This window comes from Petaurus breviceps, unplaced genomic scaffold, assembly GCF_028583685.1.
Source record: "Petaurus breviceps papuanus isolate PSGF00001 unplaced genomic scaffold, PetGlider_PUasm1.0 173, whole genome shotgun sequence".
NCBI lineage: Eukaryota > Metazoa > Chordata > Mammalia > Diprotodontia > Petauridae > Petaurus > Petaurus breviceps.
In genome coordinates, this window is record NW_027185759.1 from 11,103,214 (window position 1) to 11,123,007 (window position 19,794).

Sequence of the window (19,794 nt, forward strand, 5' to 3'; positions counted from 1 at the left end):
ACTTGATTTTACTATGCTCATTCACATACACACAGATTCACACACACTCACACTTGCACACACACAATCACACACTCTCATAAACACCTTCTCACACACTCACACCTGTGCTCACTCTCACAAACACCTTCTCACACGCACACACACACATATAACCATCCTCATAACACGGGACTTGATTTTACTACGCTCATTCACATACACACAGATTCACACACACACTCACACATACACACTCAGACACACACATATACACACATTCACACATACACACACTCACACAACTCTCATAAACACCTTATCACACACACACTCACACCTGTGCTCATTCCAACAAACACCTTCTCACACGCACACACACACACATATAACCATCCTCATAAGACGGGACTTGATTTTACTATGCTCATTCACATACACACAGATTCAACACACACGCACACATGCTCACACACACACATCCTCACAAACTCATTCACATCCTTAAACACATCATCTGCTTCTTTTCACTTATCTGTAAGCCATCAAACTTCAAACAAAGATAGGGACCAGCCCAGGAGAGCAGCAAGAGCTGGCCTTTCCCTCGCAGTCTCACTAGCTCCCCCTTCAGGCTTCTCCAACTCCAGATTCTCTCCCAGGGCCATATTCGGGAGTCATCCAATGAGATAATGTTTGTAAAGACCAGTGCCTGGTACACATTAGGTGCTTAATAGATGCTTTCCCCCATCTTCTATATTATTTACGGATGCCTGAAGGCCCCACCATTGAAGTATGCCACTCCTGTTATTTCCTGATGACTGAGATTCCCTAGCAAGAAAGGCATGCTGCCCTGTGACTGGATAAGCAACCTCTTGCAACTGGGAGTCGAGGAATGCCCAGATCTGTAGAACAGAAAGAGAAGGCTCACGTTCACTGAATCAGCCTATGGGGCCCAGTGCTAGTGACTAGACTGAGGTCCCTGGGACAGGAATCATTTCACCTTCCATCTTTCTGTTCCCAGTAACTAGGGAAGTTCCCAGTACAGAACAGACATTTAATAAATTCTTGTCAAACTGATGTTGTGATTGCCTTGCCAATACACGGAATTCAGATGGTGGGAAGCACAAACCACAGAGTATGAGATACAATTGTGGCCGTGATGCTAATGATGTTCCTAGTCAGTAAAGAAGAGAGAAGCCCTTCTTTCCATCTACAGTCTGGCTGTTGGCCACAGACCCATGATGGTAAAGCAGAGCCAGACAGAGGAATGCTATGGGGGTGAAGAAAGGCATCTGGTTGGCACCTTGGGCACTAGTGATGGCAGGAGGGACAAGTGGACTCAAGGATCAGAGAGAGGATTTCTGTAAACTCTTAAATGCTTTCTTCAGATGAAGCAAAAAACTTGGGACAATTATTCTGAATTTGATGAAATCTGAAACTCCACCATAAACTGGGAGAGAAGCTTCTACAGGGTGAAGTAAAGGTGGGAGAATCAATGATTCCCCCAATCCTTTGCTCTCATCTCTGTGCAAATAGTCCCCCCGCCCAATTCTGTGGCATTGGAACATGATTTATCTCACCATGGGAAGCCCAAAAGACTGACACTTTTTTCAAAGTCCCCTAAAATTCAATGTGATTGATTCTATAAATGATGTGGAGAGGACATTCCAGAAGTTTAGAATAGTGAAAGAAGAAGACTCTAGGTTCTTTGGAAAGGGGATGTCAGCAATTCCTTTGTGACCCATAGGAGAGCAGGCTTCTGGCGAGTGTTCTCTCTTATCCTGTTGAGTGGGTGATCTTCCCAATGGTCATATAGCCCCAGGAATGGGAACATTACATATCAGAACTCTAGAATGTCAAGACTGGGAAGGATGTGAGAAGTTGTCTAGTCCAGCTGGTTCACAGATGAAGAGAATTAGATGCAGATATGTTAAGTGACTAGTCCCAGGCAGTAACAGGTAGAATCAGGGTTTGAATCCAGGTTCTCTGGTTCCAAATCTGGGGTTCTTTCCACAATACCACACTGTCTTTTGTTTTTGGAGGGGGGAAGGTGGGGCAATTGGGATTAAGTGACTTGCCCAAGGTCACACAGCTCTTAAGTGTTATGTGTCTGAGGCTGGATTTGAACTCAGGTCCTCCTGACTCCAGGGCTGGTGTTCTATTCACTGCACCCCCTAGTTGCCCCAGCACTACCTAGCTACCCCGACACTGGCTTGTGTATTCTTAACCTCTAACCAATGGTATTGGACAGGGAGGTGGGGCAGGCAAAGACACAGAGACACAAAAACAGAGACAAAGAGTCAGAGACAGAGACATAGAGAAGAAGCAATTGAAACACATGTGAATACACACAGTTAATTTCCCCAGACTGGACTGAACATGTTTTTGTTCTTTAGTAATTGCATTTTAGCACATCTATCCACACCCCCAAGGACACTGGAGCTTATCTGGTTTTTGAGAAGAATGGAAGGACTTGCAAGGAATTTTCTTGGCTTTGTTTGCATGGTTGAACTGTGGCATCTTGTGCCCAAAGCTGGGAGTGAGCAGCGCTGGGGATTTTCTGTGAGAGGCTATACCTGTCCTGGCAGGAGAAGGGGGGCTCTGAGATCCTCATTTAGGGCTCAGGATGAAAGCCGAATGCAGACCCCCAGCTTTAACGAGGGAGGCTCTATTCCTGTGAGATCAGAACATCAGTGCTCTTCCCGTGCAAGCTGGGAACCTTGCATTCAGTCACCAATGGTGGCAGGTGAATGTGGAGGGGAGAGCTGAAGGAAGCTCGTTCTAACCAGCCCTTGTTAGGTATTCTCCATCCCTACATTTGGGTCTGTTATTTCTATATTTTGAGCCATGGTTCAGAAATACAAATTCCATTCTCAGACACCACCTTCTTAGCCAGATGCCCTTTTCCCAAATAAGTTTTTTCTCCTCTCTATCTCTTTCATTCAATGGGAAGCAGCGATGAAAATACCATCTGTGCCCCTGTGGTCTTCAGTTTGGCTCCCGAGACTTAATAATCTCTGGCACTGAAGTCTAGATTCCTTCTGGCAGGATCGTTTGTGCCCATATGAAGCAACAGAAGTAGGTGGGAGTAGTCATCTGTTTAGAGAAATCTTGGGAAGCTCTCCCTCATATCTCCTCTCTGAGCCTCATTTTCCATATCTATAAGTGGGCATAATGATTCCAACAGTGCCAAGTGAAGGGGGTTGTTAGGAGAGTCAAATTAGATAATGTATGTGCCCTGTGTCAAGCTCACAGGGCCACTGGCAGAATATCAGGATGAGAAAGGAGCTCAGAGGTCAGCCAGTCCAATCCCTGCCTAAAGAGCCCTCCCCTGAAACAAGAGGTCACTTAGTCTCTCCTGTAGATGGCAGCTAGTGATATCCAGGCTGAAATGGGGGGCTTGGAAGGATGATGGGAGGATTCAAGCCAGAAGGAACCTCTGAGGTCATTTAGTCTAATCCCAGAAACTGAGTTCCCCAAAGTTAAGAGACTTATCCAGGGTCACACATTGAATAGCAAGATGGGCACACAGAGAGCTTTTTGATCCCAAGTTCAGGCTTCTATAATCATCTCACTGTGGTGCCAGCTTCATTCCTGACCCCAGTGACTGTGCACTCCTGGACAGCAGAGGCTGGCAACTGTGCCCCCCTTCTGCTCCCTCACATATCCACCACCACCTCCCCCAACCACTCTGCCCATGGAATTGCCTAGACATGTTTGCTGAATGATGAGAAATTAACTTCCCATTATCTGTGCTGATAGAAGGGAGAAGAGGGTGGCAGATCTGAAAGCCCTCACTCCAGATCCTCGATAGCTGGCTTCTTGCTGTGCTGTATATCATTTGTTAAGAAGTTAATGAGGTTAAGTGTAAACAGTTAAAACGTGCTTGCCTTCAGCATCATGAAAGGGGGGGAGGGCAGTGCTGCATTTGTAACCAGAAGACCTGGGTTCGAATTCTACTTTGTCACTTACAATTTATGTGACCCTGGGCCAAATCACTTCAACTCTCTCATCTACCTAAATTGTGCCTCAGTTTCCCCACCTGTAAAAATGAGAAAGTTGCCCAAATGAGCTCTGAGATTCCTTCTCTCTCTAAATCTCTGACCCCTCCCTTTACCCAGGTTTCACTTGTACAATGAAGGGGACTGACTGGATCTCTCTAAGGTCCCATCCCTCCTACATTCATGATCTTTGGATCCCTAGGCACATATTGGCTGATTGGTTAGGGAGGGTGGATAGGAATGTGTGGATAATCAATAATGTGGTCTCTTTTATACATTTTTCCAAGGCTCAGCAATGATACAACTACAAGGAATTAGGAAGTGGAGATGTTTAGAAGGGAAGCCCCCAATGTATTGGCCAACATCACATAGCTATTCTGTAGGACAGACGGGGCTCCTCCCCGCTTCTCATTTCCCTCAGCAGGAGGGCACTTGTACTCTGGATCTGAGGATGCAGACGAGGTCCCTTTCCCACGTGGGTGACTTTGTCCCCTACCCCAGAAGGAGGTAATGCTCTGACTGATCAGGGCCCCGCTGCAGGTGGGGCTGGCCAAGGAGAGGTTTCACAAAGTGCTCACCACTGGTTCTCCCAGATCTAAGTGGGTCATTCCAATGATTGGCGTTGGATGCTTCCACGCTGCCTTTGTCTGCATCATTGTAACTATCATGGCCGTTATCCTCCAGGATCTTCTTATCTCCTTCAGCATACAGGTTCTCCTTCTGTGACTGACCTTGGGTGAGTCAGTTCCCTTCTTTGGGCCTCGGTATCCCCACATGTAAGTAGAAGGGGCTATGGTGTGTAGCCTTTACAATACAACACAACAAAATGTGACAAACATGTATTAAACATCTATGATGTGTCAAATGCTGTGCTAAGCCCCGGGAATAGAAATGAGAAGAAGAAAGACAATTTCTGCCCCCAAGGAGCTTGCAATCTAATGGGGGAGGGAGAGGGGGAAGAGGCTGCCAGAGGAAGCCAGCTTGGCAGAGTCAAAGTCAAGCAAAGCATCTGAATCTGGAGTAGGGAAGGGACCTGCAGTCTGCAGGAGGCTGCTTCTGGGTATGGTGGGGCAGATGGGGGGGGGAGCCCCATAGCCAGGGACTCTTGTAGCCAGAGCGAGGGGCACAGAACATGCTCTCTGTTCATTTCAAAGGCCAGTAGCAGAGAGCCGGGGACACATGAAGCCGCTGCCGGGGAGGAGGATAAACCTGGATGGGGCAGAGGCAGGAGGAGCTGACCTGGTCCTGGGCTCTTACCTGGCTAGTAGCTTCCGATTTTAACCAACTGTCCTCACTAGCTGGGTACTTAGCTCTGTTGTTAAGAAGCCCACCCTTCTAAAGGACTCTTCATGTCCTCTAAAGTGTGGCCACCTGCAGCATTGCCCCGATGGCATCGCCCTAGTTGCATCTCTGCAGGAGAGAGGAATAAAGGCAAGGGGTGAGAGAGATAATTTTGTACACCACCCCCCATTCCCTGGAGCTTAAAACCTGCCTTGGATCTGGCCAGACTCTCAGGCATCACTCCAAATGGCCTCATTCCTTCAGGACTTCTCCAAATATAGATTCAGCTCGGGCCAAGCACAGTCAGAACCATAGGATCTGAGACCTTGAACTGGAAAGGTCCTCAGAAGCCACTGAGTCCAGCTCCCTCCTTTTGTAGAGGAAGAAGCTGGGGCTGGGAGTGGAGAGAATGAAGGGATTTGCCCATAGTCACACAGGGAAGGGAAAGACTAAGCATTTATGTGGCACCTACTGTGTGCCAGACACTGTTCTTCGCAATTACTATCTCATTTGATCCTCACGACAACACTGTGCCTTTGTTTATGCTCTCCACTGCACCCAAGATATCTCCTCCTGCCTTCCTTCACACGCTTCCCCATATCCACCTGTCAAAATGGTGGCCAGCCCAGCTGAGGTGCCTTCCCTTCTGGGGAGCCTGCTCTGAATGTCAGAGCTGGACACGGTCCCTTTCATATCTCTACTCTGTGAGCACTTTGTTGATACCTCTCATGGTGGTTGTCAGAGGTAAAGCTGGAGATTTTTGCCTCTGGTGTGAGAGACAAGAAAGATCCCATCATCTGGTGGGTTTAGAGGAAACAAGGACCCCACGATGCTGATGTGGTGTGATGGGGAGGATAGCTCATCCCTGGAGAGCTTCTGAGAACTTCTAACCTAATCCGACAAGCGTGCGTCTATGTGCTTGTCTCTGCTAGGTACTAGAGATAAAAAGATGAAACGAGTAAGCCATGTTTTAGGTTTAGGGGACTGGGGCTGAAGATAATGGGTTCTGCTTTGGTCGTGTTGACTTTGAGATGACTGGAGGACATTCACTTGGAGATGTCTCATTGGCATGTGGTGATTCAAGCCTAGAGAGAAAGAGGTAAGGGCTGGTTATGTGATGTAGACCTGGGAGTGACCTGCAAAGGGACCATAATGGAAGCCAGATGAACTGTTGATTAGGGCAGCAGTGTGTAACAAGGGGAAAAGCACCAGCTCTGGAGTCGGAGGCCCTTGGTTCAAATTGTGGCCCCGATGTTTATGAAATTGTCTATACTTATCTTCCTGTTGGCTCCCCCATCAGAATGTGAGCACTTGGAGGACCGAGTCCTTTTTTAAACCTTTATATTCAAAATGTCTCAAATTTAGTAAGCACTTAATGGATGCTTATTGATTCATGGTCAATGGCCAAATAATTTTACCTCTCTGGGCCTCAGTTTCTCCCTCTATAAAAATAAAGAGTTAGATTAAATGATCTCTCAAACCCCTTCAAGTTCTTGATCTAGGATCCATTCAAGATCACAAAGATCCTATCATGAGATTTCCACAAGGAAAAGGTGTAGAGAAAGAACAAGAGAGAATCCAGGATAGAGCCTTGGAGGACCCCTGGGTTTGGGGTTGAGTGGGTTAAGGATCATGGTTCCATAAAGGAGGTTGCAAAGGAGAAGTAATGTATGTAAAAAATATTTATAGCAGCTCTTTCTGGTGGCAAAAATGGAAATTGAGGGGATGCTCATCAATTGGGGAATGACTGGACAATTTGGGGTGTATGATTGTGATGGAGCCCTATTGTGCTATGAGAAATGACCAAGGGGATTATATCAGAAAAGCCTGGGAAGACTCACATGAACTGATGCAAAGTGAAGTGAGCAGAAGCAGGAGAAATGTGCACAGTAACAGCAATGTCATAGATGATCAACAATGAAAGACTTGGCTACTCTGATCAATACAATAATCTAAGACAATTCCAAAGGACTCATGATGAAAAACGCCCTCCACCGAGAGAGAGAGAGAGAGAGAGAGAGAGAGAGAGAGAGAGAGAGAGAGCTGATGTGCAAACTAACGCACAGTTTTTCCATTTTCTTTACTTTGGGCTAATGGCTAAAATGGAAATATGTTTTCTGTGATTCGCATGTGTGGTTGACATATTGTTTGCCTTCTCAATGATTTGGAGAGAGGCTAGAAGAAGGGAGAAAATTAGGAACTCAATTTTAAAAGTGAATGTTATAAATAAATAATATTTTTTTAAAAAGGAGAGAAACCAATTGGTAGAAGAAAAATCAGGAGAAGGTGATCACCATTATCAAGTCTAGCTGAGGTCAAGAAGGAAGAGGCCTGAGTAAAGTCTTTGGGTTTTCGAAGTTAAGGGATTGTTGACAACATTGGCTAGAACACTGATATTTGAGCATTGGGGTGGGAAGCCAGATTGCAAGGAGGTGATGAGTGGGAGAAGAGGAAGTGAAGGCAGGCAATGGAGAGGGCTTTTTCTGGGAGTTTGGTTGTGATGAGTGGGAGAGAGATAGGTCCCTGATTTAATTAATTTTGCTTAATAACTGACTGTTGTTTAGGATATGCCTGACAGCTTTTGAATATGTAATGGGGGTAGAGGGAGGAAGCCCTAGAATCTCTCTCTCTACACTCCCTTCCAGCCTTTCCCACCCAACACCATTCTATCCGTATCTGCTCATGGAATTGCCCATCCGTCTCTCTTCCCATTGATGGAGGGTGAGGCCTAGCCTCAGCCCTGGGGAGGGGACCTCAAAGGCCTGGCAGTTTATCAGGAGGATCAAAGGTTATGTGAATGGAGGTGGGAACTTACCTTCTGATCCAGGCTGAGCAGATTCGTGCCTCACTGGTCTCTCCTGCTCCCTGTGTGTATGTGGTGAGGAGGGGATGTGGCATGGGCCTAGATTCCCCAGAGTCTCCCAAGTTCCTGGCTACAGGGGAAAGGACCCTTTATCAGGGGGTGATTGTTGTAAGCACTCCTAATGCTGATGGAAACCTGTCCCATCCCTCTCCAGCCAGCCCTGTGGGTCACCAGAGGGCCTGAGAAGGCCATTTAGCATTTCCTCCAGTCCTGGCTGCCATGATCTAATCTGCTTTCACAGACTTAGTTATATTCCTGCCCAGGAAAGAGATGTGGGACTTTGTTGCTCCTCGTGAATTCGGCAGCTGGCTGTTCTATTGGTGGTGCAACCATCCACAGGATGTCCTGGAGCTTTCCTGCAGTGCTCTGGGTGGGCTTTACTGTGACAGCAGGAAGGTGGGACCCAGAGGCTTCATGCCTTGCTGCAGGCTGGGGACAGCTTCTGTCCTTTGGCTCTTTCCTACCCTTCCTGGCCCAGCTGCTGCTTTCATGACCTCCATGGGGATTGTCATCCTTTGTTGGGTTGTTTTTATTATTGTCTCCTCCCTGAATCAGCAAAGCTGTGCAAGCAGGCACCCGTGCCAGTGAGCTTCGAGCCCTTTAGCAGCCAGACAGAGGGCTGGCTTTGGGTCACAAGTTAGGGCATTGTAAACACACACACACACCCACATACACACACACACACACACACACACACACACACACACACACAAACCAGAAGCACCAGGCTGATGGCTACAAGGTCAGGGTTCTAGTCCTGGCTCCATTAGGGTGAGCTAGCTGGCACATGGACGGAGTTTTGGAGTCAGGAAGAACTGAGTTTTAATCCCACCTCACTACTTACTATATGACCCTGGGCAAGTCACTTGTCCCTAATTTGCCTCAGTTTCCTCATCTGTAAAGCAATAGATGTTAATACCTCCCAAGGTTGTGGTGAGGAGCAAATGAGGTAACATGGAAAACATTATGAAAACCTTAAAGCACTGTATAATGGTAGTTTCTTTCATGATCTGGCACTTACTGGCTGTGTTACCTTGGGTAAGTCATTTTCAGTCTGTGGGAAACAGAGAGACAAAGTTGTGTAGAGTCATGGGAATTTAGCATCAAAGACATGAGCTAGAAGGATGTCAAAGGCTGTCTAGTTCTACCCTTCTCCCTAACTTTACAGAGGAAGAAACTGAGTCTCAGAGAGCCAAAGTGACTTCTCAGAGTTCACAAGACAGCAAATGTCAGAGGTAGGATTTGAACCCAGATCCTTCTGCACTCATTCCCTGATGCCCAAGGTCCCATACAGCTCCAAAATCTATGGCTCCGTGACCCAATGGCTTCTTCCAGAGGTTTCTCTTCCAGAGTTCCTTGGACTTCAGGAAGCAAGGAAGGCATTCCCGACATTACACCATCACTCACACATATCCTTTGCCTTTCTCTCTAGCTGGAGGGACTGATTAGCATTGTCCTCCTGTGGGACAGCAGGTTTGGAAAACGGTGGGCCAGGGTGAAAGATATTCTGTGGCTTCAAGACAGTGGGTTCTTCAGCTGTAGAAAATAATGGCTTGTGTTGGACTCAAACCTCAGCTGCCATTGAACCAGATAGTCCCAATGTGCTATGTAGACAAGTGTAGCGGCAAGCACCCCAGCATCCCTATGGTGGCTGCCAACACAGGTTCTTGGATCTGCTTTGCTAAAGGAAAGCAACTCAAAATGGGTTAGCAAGCTTACTTTAATAAACCAAACATATCATTTATCTTGTTCAGGGGAAAGTCAGCATCCCGAACTTCAGAGTATACAGACAGAAGTTACAAGAAAACAAAAAAACATATCAAGCAGACAGGCCTCCAAACTGTCCAACCATTACATCCATACCAAATTACAGTTACCAGAGAGGGAAGCATCAACATCTGGGTTTTTCAAAGCCGGGGGCTCTCACCGGCTGCCCAGAGTCTCATCTGGTCAAATCACACAACACTTCTCAAAGTGAGCCCCAAAACAAAGTCTCACATTAGGGCTTCTATAGCCTTCTCCAGGCTCAGGGAATGTAACAACCCTCTTGACCCACTGTCCAATCACAAAGTATCTCCTGAAAAACAAGCCTCCCACCACAGGCTCCAAGTGCACTTAACCTAGGGGCAGGGAAGATCTTAAAAATTTGCATTCCTATAACAACAAGGGATCCCTGAACTCCAGGAAGCCAAAGAAATCAGCTCATAAAACCTCAGAACCATGTCTGGATTAGAAAGGAGCCCAGAGAACTCCAGAGCAGAGCTCTCCTACATCCTGGACGAGGGCTCATAGAGACAAGGGACAAAGGGAACTCATTACCTGTCAAGGCAAAACCATTCCCCTTTGGAACAGGTCCAACCCTGTCCTCCCCCTCTTCTTTTTACAGAGGAAGAAACGGAGGCCCATGGAGATAAAACTATCTGGCCAAGGTTAGATAGGAAGATTTTATTTCTATCCAGCTGGAAGCTGTCTCTTTCACTCTTCACTCCTAGTTTCATCCTCTAGGTGTAAGCAGAATAAGACCAATCTCTCCCCCAGGTGATAACCCTTCACAGGCAAAGATGGGTCTCTTCCCAAGTCTTCTCTTCTCCAAATTAAAACAAAAGATTTTCAAGAGCCAGTGTTCCCATGGCCCAGTCTCTACCCCTTTCACCACCCAGGTCCCCTTCCTCTGGACATTGTCCAGTTTATCACCATCCCTCTCACAAAGTATCCTCCCAGATGTGGTAGGACTAGGTACCATGCCCTGCTGGGCCGGTGGCTTTCTGAATCCAAATCAAGTCCTTGTTGAGATAGCCATCTCTTGTGCAACCCTGCCTTCATACTTCAAAGCAAGGGGAGAGAGATTAGGGACATCTTCAACTTTTGAAAAGAATTCAGGGGGAACTATAAAAATGCTACTAAGCTCTGTCGTCTGGGAGAGAATCTCTTTAAAACAACTGCTTGAGTGGGTTTCCTACAGCATTATGTCTCCACACATTCCACTGTTGCTGTCAGGGTTTGGGGGGTGTGTGTGTTGGGGGGGGGTATATGGATGTGTGCCTGTCCTCCTTTTTTTTTTTAGCTTCTGGTGCTGATGTTTGGAATTTGTGTTTATCTTTGAATCTGGTGCTAAAGTCCCTGCCTTGACAGCAAATTCCTAAACATCCATTGTGTAGCAGATCAAAACTGGGATGATTTGACTGGCATAGGAGGCCCTTTTAGCTAGAATCATCAAATGAATCAAGTCTTCAAACTATTATTGAAATATAATTACTCTTCTGCTCAATAAACTACAGTGGCTCCTTATTACCTCAAGGATTAAATACAAGCTTCTCAGTTTGGCATTTAAAGCCCTTCTAACTTGGCCCCAACTTCCTAGTCATCTTTTAAAGTATCACTCTTCTTCACTCACTCTTGAGTCTGGCCAAATTGAACACCTTGCTGCTCCTCACCCCATGACACTGCCTCTCCTGTTGTGTGTTTGTACAGGTTGGCCCCCAGGAAAATATCTAGGGAGGGGGTAAAGATGCAATGCAGGCTTGTTGTGGGGCAAAACTTCCCATCAATTAGCTAGCCAGTGGTGAGCTGGACTTCCTTGCAGGTTGTTTGTGCCATTAACAACCCCCACCCCCACCCCCACTCCCATGTCAGTTGGTTGACATCCTTAAAAATCAATTATCCATGTCATTATCCATGAAGCCTTTTCTGATGCTCCAATTCTTGACTTCCAGATTCCTAGAATATTTGATTTGTATGTCAATGTAAACTCCTTATGTAGAGCAGCTATGTTGTATTTAAGTTTGTGGCATGTGTTAAATGTACAGTAAATATTTGTTGATTGTTTTGATAGATGGCTTTCTCTCCTATGTTATCTCCCCCATTGAAAAGAAGAGAAAAAATATCCTTGTAACAAATATAGATTGTCAAGCAAAACAAGTTCTTGCATTTGCCATGTCCACAAATGTATGTCTCATTCTGTAGCTTGCATTCATCCGCTCTCTGTCAGGCTGTAGGTACCATGCGCCATCATGGGTCCTCTGTTTCACTGCCTTTTTGTTATATGGGTCAAAATTTTTAAGTCCTTCAAACTAAGGAAAAGTCTTTTCCCAATATTGTATAGGGCAGGATAGAGTCTTACCTTCCTCTGGGCTTTGTTATTCAGGACTCTGATTGCTGACATGGATTTGCCAGTGGGCTCTAGGCTCATTATTGTCAGTCAGTCAGGGTATGTTTGCTAAACCAAATCCATAGATTCCATTCCCATGTACCTGAATTAATATTGTTCTGATCCATAGTAAGAGACTCCATTCCATACTGTGCCTAACCAAGCATCTCCCAGGTGCACACTGCACTCTGTCCTGTGCACCTCACACTGGGAGTTGTGGTTCATTATCTGTGCCACATTGGAGGAAGGATGTGGATAAGCTTGGGAACATGAAGAGAAAGGCAGCCAGCATGGTGGAGATCCTTGAGTTCATGCCATAGAAGGGTTATTTGAAGGAATGAGAAGCTCTTTTGATTCTGGAGAAGGGAATTCTCAAGGAAATTTGAGAGACACATTTAAGTATTTGAACCAATGGCATTTGGGAGAGAGATGAGATTTATTCTGGTTAACCCCAGAGGAAAGAACTAGGAGCAGAGAGGAAGGTGAGAGAGAAATCAATGTCAGGTCAACATAAAGAAAAATGCATTTAGGGTTAGAATTGATAGTGATGTCCAAAATGGGTTGGGCTCCTTCCTCTCCATCCCGGAGATTGGATGATCATTCTTCAAGGATGTTGTGAAGGAAATTTCTATTTGAGCACAAGGTGAATCAGAGACCTTTGAGGTCCCTACCAGCTCATATTTTCTGGGATAATAGTCAAAGTAAACTTAAAATTACTGTCTGAACTTCCAAATTGTTCAATCTGAGAATATATTAAACCTGCTAATTTAATGAGCAAAGTAAATCACACATAAAATGCAGGCTGATGTGTCTATGTCTGCACCATCAAAGGTCCTGAAGAGAAAAAAACTGATTACTGCACAGATCTTTATTTTCCTCACCAAAAAGAGCGGGCAGACAGGATTGTGCAGGGTTTTGACCTTCACATAATTTTACATCTATATTTTATTCACCCTTAGACTCTTGTACAGAAGGAGAATAAAGTGGGTTTTGAGATATGGGGTCCCAGTCCCCTTATCTACCATTGAGAAGTCACAAGGCTTCAGGGTTATGTTCTAGGCCCCTGTTGAGAATGACACTGCATTTTTGAAAGAGGGCCAAGACAGACCCTGATGGACCTGCCTGGTCCTGAATCCCTAGAGCTACATTCAAATAATTATGATTTCCATTAAAGAAAGCTTTCTTCCCCACAGTCCTAGGAGGTATACAATGAAAGTGTCCCATTTGACAGAGGAGCAAATTGAGACTGAAAGAAATGATGTGACCTGCTCAGGTTCACAAACTAAGTATGTGTATGAGATGGGATTCAAAACCAGTTCAGCTGAGTTCAAGGGTAGGGTTCTAGGTACTATGTGGTCTCCCCTCCACATTTAATGCTGAGTATAGTGAGGTCTTCTGGTGTGATCACATGCACATGTGTATGTATGCACATACACACTCACCACATACACACACACACACACACACACACACACTACAGTAAGAGCATCCAAAGGGGATGAATTGAGATCATGTGTATGTATAAGGAACATATCATTTAAGTATGCTATCTTAGAGAAATAGTCACTGAATTGAAATTCAGTGAACATTTACTTGTTAAGTGTCACAGAAGTAATACATTAGAACCAGGACTTGACCCTGGCTCTCACTGTTCCTTCCATTAGACTATACTGACCATATTGAATCTTGTAATGATACAAAGGAAACAGCTTTCCCAAATTCCATTGTGTATTGGGGGGGGGGTGCCCTGAAGACTGAGCAAGAATATCCGCATTTACATTTTGAACTCATTTTGTGCATCTTGGTGAATCTTATGGTCCCACTGATATGGGACTCCCCCATCCCAACCTGTGCAGATCCCAACCTATATTCTCCTTCCAGTGTAATTATTGTACATGTCCTCTCCCCTGTTGGGAGAGGTGGAAGTCCTTCTAGGCATTGGCCCTTTCTATGGGCATCAGTGCCTTCTACTTTGTCTTAGATATAGTAGTAACTGTAGAAAAACTACAAGGAGGGATTCTTCCCCTCAAGGAACTTGCTACACTTGAGGAGATAAGTTTAATAAATAGTTTTAGCTAATGCTAAATTACTATAATTATGTGCTAAGTGAGTCTATGCAGTCTGTAAGTGAAATTTGTGTGGAAAAACAAACAGGCAAGAATATTAAGGGTCACAGCAAAGAGAATAGCTAATGAATAGGGACCTCAAACTCCCTTTGAAACATATTACAAAGCACTGATCATTAAAAAAAAATAGTGACACTGAATGAGAAGTGGGGGGGGAGAGAGAGAGAGAGAGAGAGAGAGAGAGAGAGAGAGAGAGAGAGAGAGAGAGAGATGATGGGGGAGAGAGAAAGAGGGAAGGAGGAAGGGAAGAAAAGAGGGAGAGAGAAACAAAGAGACAAAAACAGAGATACAGAAGCAATGAGGAGAGTCTGAAACAAAGCTAGAGACACAGGAGAAAGAAGGACAGAGACACAAAAATAGAAACAGACAGAAATCTATGCAATAGACTCTAGATACATACAAATACACACACATATATGGTTGAATTTAGGATATGTGTAGTTATACACACATACATCCCAAATTATATGTGTATATATACATATATATGTACATACATTTATATAGATTGTTTGGTTGAATGTCTGGTGTGTATTCATGTTCACACACATACATACATGGCATATACATATATGCCATTCCAAATTGACACTCAATTTTCATAACTGTATTAATTAAATAAAATTCCTTCCCTTATTTTCTGTTCAGCAAACATCAAATATTTGGTATACATTTTAATTGAATGTCTTGTACGTATGCATATCAAATGTATGCCAAATATTTAATGTTTGATAAACATAAAATTAAAACAAGGGAAGTAATTTTATTTAAGTAATATAGTTGGGGAAATTGGCTATCAATTTGGCAGGAAAGATTTGAACCCAGTCTTATAACATATATTATTAATTGTAGTATGATAAGAGAATTAAACATAAAAGACAAACTCTAGAAAAAATAGAATAATATGTAATGAAATATTTATCTCAAGTGTGGAGCATCATTTTTAAAACTTAAATTATTATTATTTTTAGATGAAATTATTAAAAATAGAAGGAATTATTTTGATGATTGTGATCATTATGAGTTTGGTTACATTAAAACTAAATTTTAAATGTTAATATATAACAAATTTTTTTTATTTTTAATTAAAAAATTTAAAAGGTTGGGAAACTATTTGCAACAAATGTGACAAGTGAAGATATAAGAAATTATTGAAGATTTATAATGGTAAGTGCTGGTCCATGGGAGATCAAGGATATGAGCAGACAATTTTCAAAAGAAATAACCAGGAAATGTTAATAATCCTTTGAAAAATTCTGGGCATTATTAATGATCAAAGAGATACACATACAACTTTATGGTGGCATGCTCATCAAAGTGTAAAAAATAATTTAAAATAATTAAATTCAATGCTGGTAGGCCTGTGGAGAAACAGGCACAGTCATCCACCACTAGTGTTCATGTCAAGTTGTAGAATCTTTTTGAGAGCAAGATGGAAGCGTGCAGCAAATGTGACAAAATAAGTCCTTCTCTTTGATGCAATGATTTAGCTATTAGAAATTGTCAAAAACCACAAAAGACCTATGTTTTGGGGTTTGGGGAAGGCAGGGTAGTTGGGGTTAAGTGACTTACCCAAGGTCACATGGCTAGTAAGTGTTAAGTGTTTGAGGCTGGATTTGAACTCAGGTTCCTGACTCCAGGGCCAGTGCTCTATTCACTGTGCCACCCAGTCGCCCCAGACCTATCTTCTTAAAGATGTTAATAACAGTAATACATACATACATACATACATACATACATATATATATATATATATTCAAAACTAGAGTTAACTTAAAAGTCCAACAATGGGATAATGTTTAAATAAATTGTAGTACGTCAATGGAATGGAATGGAATACTATAGGTACAATGAAATTATGGTTGCCAAGCATGAGGAATATAGGGAATAAAGATCTCTATGAAATAATGTTGAATTAAAAAAAAGCAAATCCAGAAGGATGGAGCACCCACCAACCATGATCATTTGAGGAGAAGTCTATGGAAATTAATTGACAAATAAGTTTTATGGAGACCTTGGGAAAGTAAATAGGGTTATACCACTATATGGTTTGCAATTTTTGCCCTGACTTCTGGTTTTATCCATGTAGGGAAGCTTCTGTTAGAAAACTCTCTTTATCAGTGCAGATCAGCACCAGCTAGGCCCTGAGAGGTTAAGTAACTTCCCCAGGATCACTGTGTCAGAGGCGATGTCAAACCAGATCTTCTAGACTTAAAGTCTAATTTTTATCCATTTCTATCCATTATAGCATGTCTCACATTAGGATATACATTCATGTATTTAAATGCACTTTATGCATAAATTAGTTTAAATGCAAATTGTCACTAAGACATTTGAGTTGTTTGTATTGATATCCTATGCTACATGTTTAGTAAAACTTTTCCCCAAAAAACAAGAGAGAAACTAACAAGGGCTGGTGTAATCAGACAAAGTGTAAAGGAAGAAGTGGAACTTGAGTTGGAGAATGAGGAGGGCATAAAAAGGGAATAGCATGTACAAGTGTGCACAGACAAGAACGAAACTGTAAATGAGTAGACTGGTCTGTCTAGAGCTAAGCATGTGTTATTTGGAGTGATAGAGAGTCTTCCATAGATGGAAGTGTAAGTAATCAATCAATGAGCATTTATTAAGCACCTAATATGTGTCAGACATTAAGCTGGCTGCTGAAAATAGACCTGGTGGACAATATCATCATTGTAGGTCTCTCAATGTGGATGGCACAATGAAAGCAGTGCTTCATTAAGGTAAATTCCATAGCATGTTGTAGGATGGACTGAAGGAGGCTACTTCTGAGGAGATTAAACCAACCCTTTGTTATGAGAGATTTTTCCACTTTTCTCTTGCTCAGTATTATTATGATCATGATTTCTAATACCAGTAGAGAACCTGGAAAGGGAAACCCATTAGCCAAGCGGAATGAGTTTCCTATCAGGTGTAAAATGGCACAAGCAGACAAGAGTGATTAGTAACTTGAGGTGTGGCTTGTCACAGTAATGGAGAAGGACTTAACCTGAGCCTCCCTCTGAGCACCATGGACAGCAGTTCTCAACCTCGGCAAACTATCTCGTCAAATTTCTGCTTGTGGTAGAAGCTTCTTTGGAGCTAAGATTCTCAGAGCTAGAAAGCCTATTAGTGGTCTTCTAATATAAATTGTATGTGAAAAGTATCCCCTCTACAATGTAGTCAATAACTAGTCATTCATCCTTTGCTTAAAGACCTCCTTCCCACTTTCCCAAGGCAGCCAATTCCACTTTGGGATAGCTCTCACTGTTAGAGATTTCTGTTTTATAGAAGGTCTAAATCTGCCACTCTATAGTTTTCACTATTACTCTGGATTCTGTCTTCTGGGGTCAAGCAGTCGTGAGGTTAATACCTTTTCCATGAGACAATCCTCCAATTATTTGAAGAGGATTATCATGCCCCTACTCCTGAGTCTTCTGTTCTCCAGGCTAAATTTCCCCGGTTCCCCCAACCTTTTTATCTCCCTTATATTCCCAGATGTAGCATACTGCCTTTGGCCATTTCACATCCACACATGCCCTTCCCCCATCCCAGTCCCTTCCCTCTCTAGTTCGGGGAACAGTAATCAAAACAACATGGCCATTCCTGGAAGGAACAAGTCGATCAATTGCCCTATGGCTCCACTCCCTCATCCTGTGACTTCCCAGACTAAACCACTCCTCCTTCCTTCCCTGGTTGCCACTACCTAATATGGATTGTCTTCTGCCCTGTTAGAATGTAAAATCTTTCAGTGCTGGGATTGTCTGGGCTTTGTATTTAAATCCCCAAATTAGCACAGAGTAAATGCCTAAATAGTTTTCATTAAATTAAAATTAATTTGAGGTCCATCAGTATCCTGGTCACCTTCCCATGGACACTTCAGCTTATCAAAGTCCCATCTTAAATTTTGAACTCAATAGTCTAGCTATCATTTGAAGGGCAGAAGACAGAGGGACTTCCTGGAAGTGATGCCTCTTTTATCGAAGCCCAGGGCCCCATTAGTTTTTGTCTGCCTTGTCACAACATCCCTATGGAATTAACAAGATGTAGGGGAGAGAGACCACCTCAGAGCAGTGTCCCCTAGGTTCTTCAGTATTTCATTTTATTTACATCCATTTATATGACACCTAAATGGATTCAAGGTCATGTGCAGAGCAAGATGCTTTTTCTCACAACCACTCTGTGAAGCAGAAATGCAAGTATCCAAAGAAACACATGTCAGAGAGGTTAATGATGGTCACATAGTTATGAGAGACCCGAGTACCTACTGAAAACTAGGTCTCCTGGTTCCTAGCCCAGAACTCTGCAAAATACCCTACCATGACTTTGAAGACAAAATAAGACAATTAAACATAATAACAATAAAAGTAAAGCTAAAGGGAGCAGAGAAATGGATGTCACAAGGACCTGGGAGGAGTAAATTCTTAGAAGTGAGCTTTGACTTCAATGCTGAGCTTAGTGGCAGCTAAGAAAAAAGAAATTATATGGTCCTCATTGTTTTACAAATGGAAGGCAACTGGAGAGGTGGGGAGAGAGAGACAGAGACAGAGGGAGACAGACAGACAGAGAGACACACACAGACAGACAGAGAGAGACAGAGACAGACACAGAGACACACACAGAGACAGAGGGAGAGAGACAGAGAGAGAGACAGAGACAGAGAGAGAGAGACAGAGAGCTTCTTTCTTTCGTTGACAATTGCTCAGATATGATACCATTCCATAAAAATTTAATAACAGTGCTTTTAATAGAAGTCACCATTAGAAATTCTCATAACCAAAGCTACCTGGAAAAGAGAGAGTACAAAACGGAAAGATCTAACAAAAGACATTGAAACCATACAGGAAATGAATGCCATCCCAGTCATTCAGGCTGGAATTGGAATTGTACCATGAATGCCTTTGGTGACTTCACCTCAGGCTAATACCTTGATTGAATACCAAAAGCAAGTATTTTATTCCTCTGTGCAATAGTGCACAAGACATTAAACATAAAGAAATGATATCAGAAAGTTGACTTTCCCAGGACCTTTTTCATCTGAACCCCTTTGGAAAAAAAGAATAATGATCACCACAGTAACACCAGCTGGCATTTCTTTTGCCCTTGAAGGTTTGCAAAGCACTTCATGGACATTATCTCATTTGGTCCTCACAACAATGCTGTGAAGTAGGTGATGTTGCATATACAGGCATGTGCATATTAGCATGTATAATCTAATCCTTATCATGCCTGTAATACAGATGAGGTGAGTGACCCTCAGAAGAGTCAGGAGATTTGCTTAGTGTCACTCAGCTCACACCTAAGGACCTAAGGCAAGAATATGAGTCAGGGTCATCTTGGCCCCAAATTTGGTACCCTCTCTGTGTTGATCTGCTCTTATGCCTTTCAAAAACCTGG

The 19,794-nt window shown here is 43.4% G+C and overlaps 1 protein-coding gene across 16 annotated transcripts in view; it reads left to right on the forward strand.

Moving 5' to 3' along the window:
* KIF1A (kinesin family member 1A) overlaps window positions 1-19,794 on the forward strand; it is a 187,690-nt gene that overhangs the window by 33,227 nt on the left and 134,669 nt on the right. The window lies entirely within an intron of this gene.